Raw genomic sequence first — 7,510 nt, forward strand, 5'->3', positions numbered from 1 at the left:
CCACCCTTTCCCCTTCGGAAACCATAAGTTTGCTTTCTATATCTGGGAGTCTGTTTCTGTTTTATGAATAAATTCATTTATGTCATTTTTTTAGATTCCACATGTAAGTGATATATGGTGTTTGTCTTTGTCTGACTTACTGCACTTAGTATGACAATCTCCAGGTCCATCCATGTTGCTGCAAATGGCTTTATTTCATTCTTTTTTAGGGCTGAGTAGTATTCCATTGTATATACATACCACAGCTTCTTTACCAGTCATCTGTCCATGGACATTTATGTTGTTTCCATGTCTTGGCTGCTGTGAATAGTACTGCTCTGATGGTGGGAATGTAATTCGGTGCAGCCACTATGGAAAACAGTATGAAGATTCCTTAAAAAACTAAAAATAGAGCTACCGTGTGGTCCAAGTATCCCGCTCTGGGCATGTCTCTGGAGAAAATTCTAATTCATAAAGATTGCAGTTTTTAAAATATGTTCATTTGACAGGCTGTACAGCAGGTACTTATTATAATTTTGCATCACATCAGGGAGGTTGAACGCTCTTCTCTGGCTGCTAATGTTACATCAGCGTGTGACTGTCCCCCCACGGGTCCTGCCGCCACTGCGATCCTGGCCTCACTCCAGTGGGCACCTCCCTCATCCGGTGTCTGTCCACTGCGTCCATTCCTTCAACAATGTCACCGGCAAAGTGTGTTCTGCTTTTCCCACAAGAGCACATCTGGATGGAACTTATGTATGTTTTCCAACATGGCCTATCCGACAAGTTCAATCTGACTTACAGACCACCTGATTTGTGCTGGAAAGTTATTGGGGAAGTCGCTGTCCAGGGACAGGAGGCTCGACACCAGGCTCTCCTCCCTGCAACGTGGGCTCGTCAGACCCCTCTTGGTCTCAGCAAGTCAGAATGCATCACAGCCCCCGTCGGACCCCAGCCTTCAGCCAGACAGAGCCTGGGTCCCTGCCAGGCCTCCAAGGGACCCACGTGGCCAGCGGTGCCTGGGGGTCGAGGGGAGAGGCCACTGCAGGGAGCCTGAGGATGGGGAGGCCACAGACCATCTGGTCCTCACTCCATCCGACACTGGACACAGCTCTGTGCACCCGGCGGGCCTGCTGGAACCCGTGACTTGCCTGTCTTCTCCGGGAGCGTGACGTCTGCCCGTGGGGCTGAGTTCCCTCTGGAGGCGCAGGGTCAGCTCGGTTCTGGGGAGTGGCACAGGCAGCAATGATGGCCGTCGGGGGTCGTGTCAGTGCCTCAGAGGTCTGGCTCCTCTCCTTGGGTGTCAGGTGCGACGAGGCTCGGGTGCTGCTCCCCCTTGCTGAGAGCGTGTCTGGGACTCTTACCCTCCATTCTGAAGAGCCTCCTTCCCATGCCGGAGTAAAGGTCGTCCTGCAGAACAAGGCCAGTCTGCCCCAGACGCCTCTTTTCAGATGGTTTCTGGACATCTCAGGCGACAGGACTGGCTCGTAGGTGAGAGGGAACCTGGGTTGGGGGAAGACTCCATGGCTTCTACCAGCAGGATCACATCTCCAGCCCTGTCAGTGGGGCCCTTTGTGACTCCAGGGGGCGGGTCTAGACTCCACTGAATGTGCCATCCTCAGCCCCTCTTCAGTGGGGACACTCACCCCTCAGAAGACAGAGGGCCACAGACCCCAGGGCTGAGGGAGGGTCTTAGGGCATGGCCCCAACCCCATTGGGAGCATCTCAGAGCACTGTCCCCTCCAGGGATACTGACCCAGTCCCACCAGGTGCCAGATCCGGGCTTGGCGGGGCCACAGCAGAGACGGTGAGCACGCCGGCTGCAGCAGGGTTCCCCAGCACCCACTAAATGCCAGGCAATCTGGCTGTGTCTTGAGAACCTGGGGAGCCAAGGTTTCAAGGGTACAATGGTCATGTGTGTCTTTGAATAGACGCCTGTGTGAGCAGGTGGGGGGTGGGCGTGGGCGTGGATCCTCTGGAGCTTGCTGCAATTGCCCAGCTGAGAAACGGTGGCAGAGGAGACGGAGGAGGTGAGCAGGGCATTCCAAGAGGAGAGAAGTGGTCTGTGCGTGTCAGGGGTCGGGGGTGTGGGGCATGGCCAGAGGAGCAAACCTGGATGGAGAGACATCTGTCCGCATGTTTCATACAGCTGGAGAAATACAAGGCTTTTGGTCACTTGGCCACACGTCTCTCAGGTTAAAGCTCTTGGACTCTCTACCCTGGAAGGGATGGGAATCCATTGCCAGATCTTAAAGAAGACAGTTGACATGATCAGATCCAATGCTTAGAAAGCTCACCCTCTGGGCTGGGGGGTGGTGGGAGGTGATTTGGAAGGGGAGCATTTCTCCAGACTTCTGTAAAAATGAATATGTCAAATCAGTTTCTCCGTCTTTACAACGATGATAAAAATAACTCATTTGGGGCTTGGGAGCATGTACAGTGAGCATCGTAATGTCTATCCGTCATAGTTTGCTTGGGCATCACGCCAAAGGCTTCACCTACAAAACTTCGTTTAATTTGCTCTTCAAAACAATCTACAAGACAGAGTGATTGCCTGCCTTGCACGGAGGAGAATATTAAGTCTCAGCGAGCCTGAGTATTTGCCCGAGACCCTCCGGCTGCAAGGGCAGGGCTGGGCTGGGAAACCGCCGTGGCTGACTTGGGAACATCAGCCTCTGAAACGTCCCGGGCCCTAAGACAAGGCCGACGACAGCTCGGAGGGTGAGCAGGCGCGCAGCCTCTCACAGGTGAGGCACTGGGATCAGAGAAACCAAGCAACTCTCCCGTGGCACCTCACTCGTGTAAGTCGGAGGGTCAGACGCCAGCGTCCCAGGTCTGAGGGGTGTTTTCACGGCCGTGCTTTCACCAGAGGCAAGACCTGCAGAGATTTGGAAGAGGGCGGGCATTTTTATTGTAGAAGAAAAGGAAGACTCGGGTCACAGAATTCTATCAGCGAGTCAGGGAAGAATGGGACAGGTTTTTTTGTTTGTTTGTTTTCAGCTCCACAATTTCACAAAATAGCACAAGTCAGAGTGAGAGACGAGGCAGACCCGGGAGAGCACGGAGCGGGGGAAGGACGGCGAGCAGGGAGGACCGGCCGCTCCTGGAAGCTGGACCGTCTCTGTGTCCCTCGATGGCCCTGCTTGGATCGCGCCTGGAGCTGCTGAAGGCTTCCTGCCGTCAGTGATGAGGAGTGAGTGATGCTGGAGGCGGCCACACCCTGAGCCGCCACCAGGTGCAAGGACACCGTAAGGGGACCCGTGACTCTTCACAGCGAGTCTCCCAGGCAGCTTCCCTCCCCACGGTCTCCTTGGTCTTGGCACTAGGCTATTTCAGACAATTGCTGTGAACCTCCGTATTTCCAGAAAAGCCAAAGCAATTTATTTGGGAGATGAATTCAAGCCCTTAAACAAACCACACAGAAAATTGTGACCGAGGCTGAAGTTCGAGGAGAGATGAAATGGCCGGTGGTGTTCTGTAAGTCTGGGGCTCTTTTACGTTCCAGCCGGCGAGGCGACTGAGCCCCCGCACCGCATCTTTGGAATCAGACCGCCCACCGCCCGTTCCCATCTCATCCCTCTTCTACGGAGCGGGGTGGGGGTGGCCCGGTCTCTGCAGAAACAATGAGCTCCCAGGTTACTTAACCCTCATTTCCCCTGAAGCACTGGCTCCAGAAACGAGCCCCCACCCGCCCCGGCGGAAAGTCATCAGGAAAATGCTTTCCAGCTCTTTTGTTAAATTGTGGAGGTGAAAACAAACGAGCAAAAAAACCTGTTCCATTCTGCCTCGACTCTTTGACACCATGAATTGCCAGCTACACGCCGCACATTCCGAACAACTTTCTTGGGGGGGGCACTATGCTTCTGGTCCTCTTATCTTTACGACACGGCCGAATTTCCGTAAAACCTGGAAAAGAAAAACATAGACCTTTTAATTGAACCATAAGGCATTTCCCTTAAAGAGCATTGCTCCAGCATTTTCCATGAACATCTTGGCGGAATCTTCAAAGAGGCCGAAGCTTTTCCTTGAGTTTTACCTTAAATTAGCTTCGGAAATCCGTCTGCGGTGGGAGGAGGCGAGGCGGGGCCGCTCCCGTCCCCCGCGTGGCCGAGGGCAGCGCGTCCCGCCGGAGGTGCCGCACGCCGACCCGATGCGGGGCCGGGGTCTCAGGCTGCCCCTCCCTCTGGTCCTCAGTCCCGGTTCCCCCCATGACCACCGCAGCCCGAGAGGTAAGGGAACCCACGCCAACCCAGTGGCCTCCAGGCAGACTCTCGGCGGTTACGAGCTGCTCGTGAATTATTTTCCCGTGGCTGCTAGAACACATCACCACAAATTCAGCACAGATGTGTTCACTCACAATTCTGAAGCCAGAAAATCAAAACCAGTTGCCCCGGGGCTCAAATCAAGGCGTGGGCAAGGCTGGTTCCTTCCGGAAGCTCCAGGGAGGAATCTGTTCCCTTGCCTTTCCCAGCTTCCGTGAGCTGCCTGCATCCGGGGCTCCGTCCTCCATCACTGCGCCCTTGTGCCTCCCTCATCACACCTCTGACCACAGTGTCGCCAACCCTCCCACTGCTCTCCTATGAAGACCCCGTGATTCCGTCGTTAGGCCAGCCCGGCTAGTCTGAGATAGTCTCCCATCCCGAGATCCTTAATCACAGGTGAAAACCCCTTTTGCCACAGAAGGTGACACGGCCACAGGGTCCACAGAGGAGGGTGTGCATGCCTGCGGGGACCGTGATCCAGCCTGTCACAAAGGGAACGCCGAAAGAGAGGTGGGGACAGCTTTCCACTTTTGTGTGTATTTCACTGTATCTATCCTCTGTGCCCGGCTGCCTCCCTTACCTTGACTTACCCTTTCAGGACCTCATCTCATGAGCTGTGACTGGTGTCAGTTCTGTTCCTTGGGGTCCGTTGCAGACCTGATAAATACCACCCGCTGGTGCCTTTCAAGGTGCTGTGCTGTAGAACCTGGGGCACTTGTTGGGGGGAGACACATAATCATGTAAATTAGCCTCTGCCCTGTAGGAACTTGCAGCCCCCTGGGAAGCCTAGACCCTCAGGGAAACAGGTAAGAACTCAGAGGAGCAGACGGCGTAATGGTGAGTGGTTCAGAGAAACCTTCCTTTGGGCAGGACCTCAGGGAAGGGGCAGCCAACAGTGACCAGAGAGGGCAGGGCTGGCACCTTGGAGAGAAATGACCTGGGCCAGTCCTGAAAGACATGGGAAGAGGGAGAACGTAAGGGTCTCCAGGAAGAACGCGGTGGGAAAGTCTTGGAGGCGAGAATGAGTGTGGTTTCTTCTGGGTGCAGGGCAGACGTTGCTGGCGTGGAGCTCACCGTTCATTTGGAGATAGAAGGTGATTTCGGCCAAGTTGGGCAGGGTTGGATTTTGAAGAATCTGCATCCAACAGCAGGTGTTAGGACTTAATCCTATAATCAGGGAAGAGCTACGGATGGATTTCAGAGGGAAATTACGTGATAAAGTTGATGATCTGCCCATGTGAGGCATGATTGGAGAGGGCATCCTCACCGTGTAAAAGGGCGGGGCTCTGGGAAGCCAGGGGAACCCAGGCCCGGGGGGGTGGTGGTGGAGAGAAAGCACAGGTGGGAGGCAGCTCAGGGGAAGAGTCCAGGGTCAGGCTTCTGAATGGAAGTGGGCGGAGCATGCGAAGGGAAGATGGACAAGGCATCTCTGGCCCAAGGACAGACTTGGCAGAGCCAAGTGCTACGAAACCCTTGTCCTAGATTGCAGACCTGCACCGCTGACCTGGAGACAGCACCCAGCTTTCCTGTGGCCAACACACATTCATATGAGAGGTGTGCTTCACAATTTACCTGCAGAAGCCAGCGTTAAAAAAACGGACATTAAACACAGTGTTTCTCAAGACTCCGTAGCGGCATCTGAGGTTCGTGTTCCTCTTCGTTTTGGAGACACAGGTGCCGGAAATTGAAATAATTTCACACTCTGGCGTTGGTGTCAAGACAGGTTATTATTTCGATGATAAATACGAAATGTTACAACATGCCTTTTGTGTAGCAAGTGTCTCTGCCTGCCCTTTAAGAGGTCTTAGATTTAGTGTTGCAAGCACGTGTTCAAAGTAGGATTTGCCACATTTCTTGTTAGCATTCCCATGTGGGCAGTGCAGTCTGAACACTACCCTTTACACACACGCACAGGCACAAATGCATGGACAGATTCAGGTTCCCGCTGTACCCATTCCCACGGAAAGATTTCAGATCAAGAATGAGATGCCAGACAGACAGAAGTCCTATGCCCACCTTACAGACGTTGGAAATCGCCAAGTGTTCACGCAATTTCTTTACTGCAAAAACACTCTTTTCCTTGGTCTGTTTATACATAGTCTGGCTGCTTACTGACAGCATCTCCATCTTCTTGCCCGACTTTGACTCTTCCCGCTAGTCTTCTGGTTAATCAGAGGGTGGGGTGCAAGACGGCCAATACACAGGGATGGCCGGGGGTTGGTTGTAATCGATTAAAAAATTCGACCTGAATCAGTACTAGACTTTTCCTTATGTTTAATTAAGCCTAATTAAACAATGCCGGCTCCTCCCTGGCACCTGTGGTGCGATTATGTTAAATGTTTAATGCTGGTGAAGGGTTAGGCTGAGCTTCTAATCTGCAGCTCACCATCTGTCCCCTCTCTGGAGTGTTTGTTATTTAGTTCTGCTTTGGGATAATGAGTTACATTTCAAAGGAAATGGTGAGACCCTCCAGCACAGACGGGCCACGGCCTGGCGAATTGGAGAGGGAGGCGCCTCGGCGACCTGACTTCTTCCACGTGCGGCCGGCTCTGCTGGACCACAGCGGTGGGATCCCGAGAGGGACGAGAAAGCGAAGAGCGCCTCGGAGGCTTCTGGAGGTATTTTCCAGCCTCATGCTGCCTGTGATTGTGGACTTGGAGTGTGAGGACACCAGGTTCACATTGCGAACACCCCGGACACTCTGCATGGAGTTCATAGCTGCGTTTCCCCATCCCCCATTTCCCCAGGGGCTGTTGGCCAGCCGTCCAGTGAAGAAACACACCTGTATGTTCTTACCCTCCTCCCCCCGCGGCCCCAGGACCCACATATCCATCCTCCTCTGGAAATAAAGCCACTCTACAAACCTGAGCACCTATTCCCAAGAGCTCCCTTCAAAGAAAAGGCCGTGGTTATTTCTGGAAGCAAAACTGCAAACGCTGAGTAAGGGTGTTCGTCAAATGTCAGACTTCTTCCTCCAAAGGAAAACCGGGCCCTCATTATTCATCTTGGCCTGAAAAGATTCTGAGAGAAGAAATTCAGTGTGTTCTTCGCACAGGCAACACTTGACAAAGAGACTCTTGAAACCTGAGGCTTTGTTTCATTTCTCTAATGATCCCTAATATTTTTAATATATTTAGGAACGCACGACAGATTTACGCAATTACGTTTTCAACTGGCAGAATCTGTGTAGTCAGTTTCTCAGGGTTTTTAAAGATCCTCCATCCTCGGCCGAGCACGGGGGGCAGGTTGACACTCCTGCGTATAACTTG

The 7,510-nt window shown here is 53.2% G+C and overlaps 1 long non-coding RNA gene across 1 annotated transcript; it reads left to right on the forward strand.

The window, feature by feature from the left end:
* The first annotated feature begins 1,626 nt into the window (after positions 1 to 1,626).
* On the forward strand, positions 1,627 to 3,769 carry LOC140687332 (uncharacterized). Its single transcript, XR_012061541.1, has 2 exons — positions 1,627 to 2,009; positions 2,980 to 3,769. It is a non-coding gene; the product is annotated as an uncharacterized lncRNA (long non-coding RNA).
* The last annotated feature ends 3,741 nt before the right edge of the window (positions 3,770 to 7,510 follow it).

Source organism: Vicugna pacos, chromosome 19 (genome assembly GCF_048564905.1).
Source record: "Vicugna pacos chromosome 19, VicPac4, whole genome shotgun sequence".
NCBI lineage: Eukaryota > Metazoa > Chordata > Mammalia > Artiodactyla > Camelidae > Vicugna > Vicugna pacos.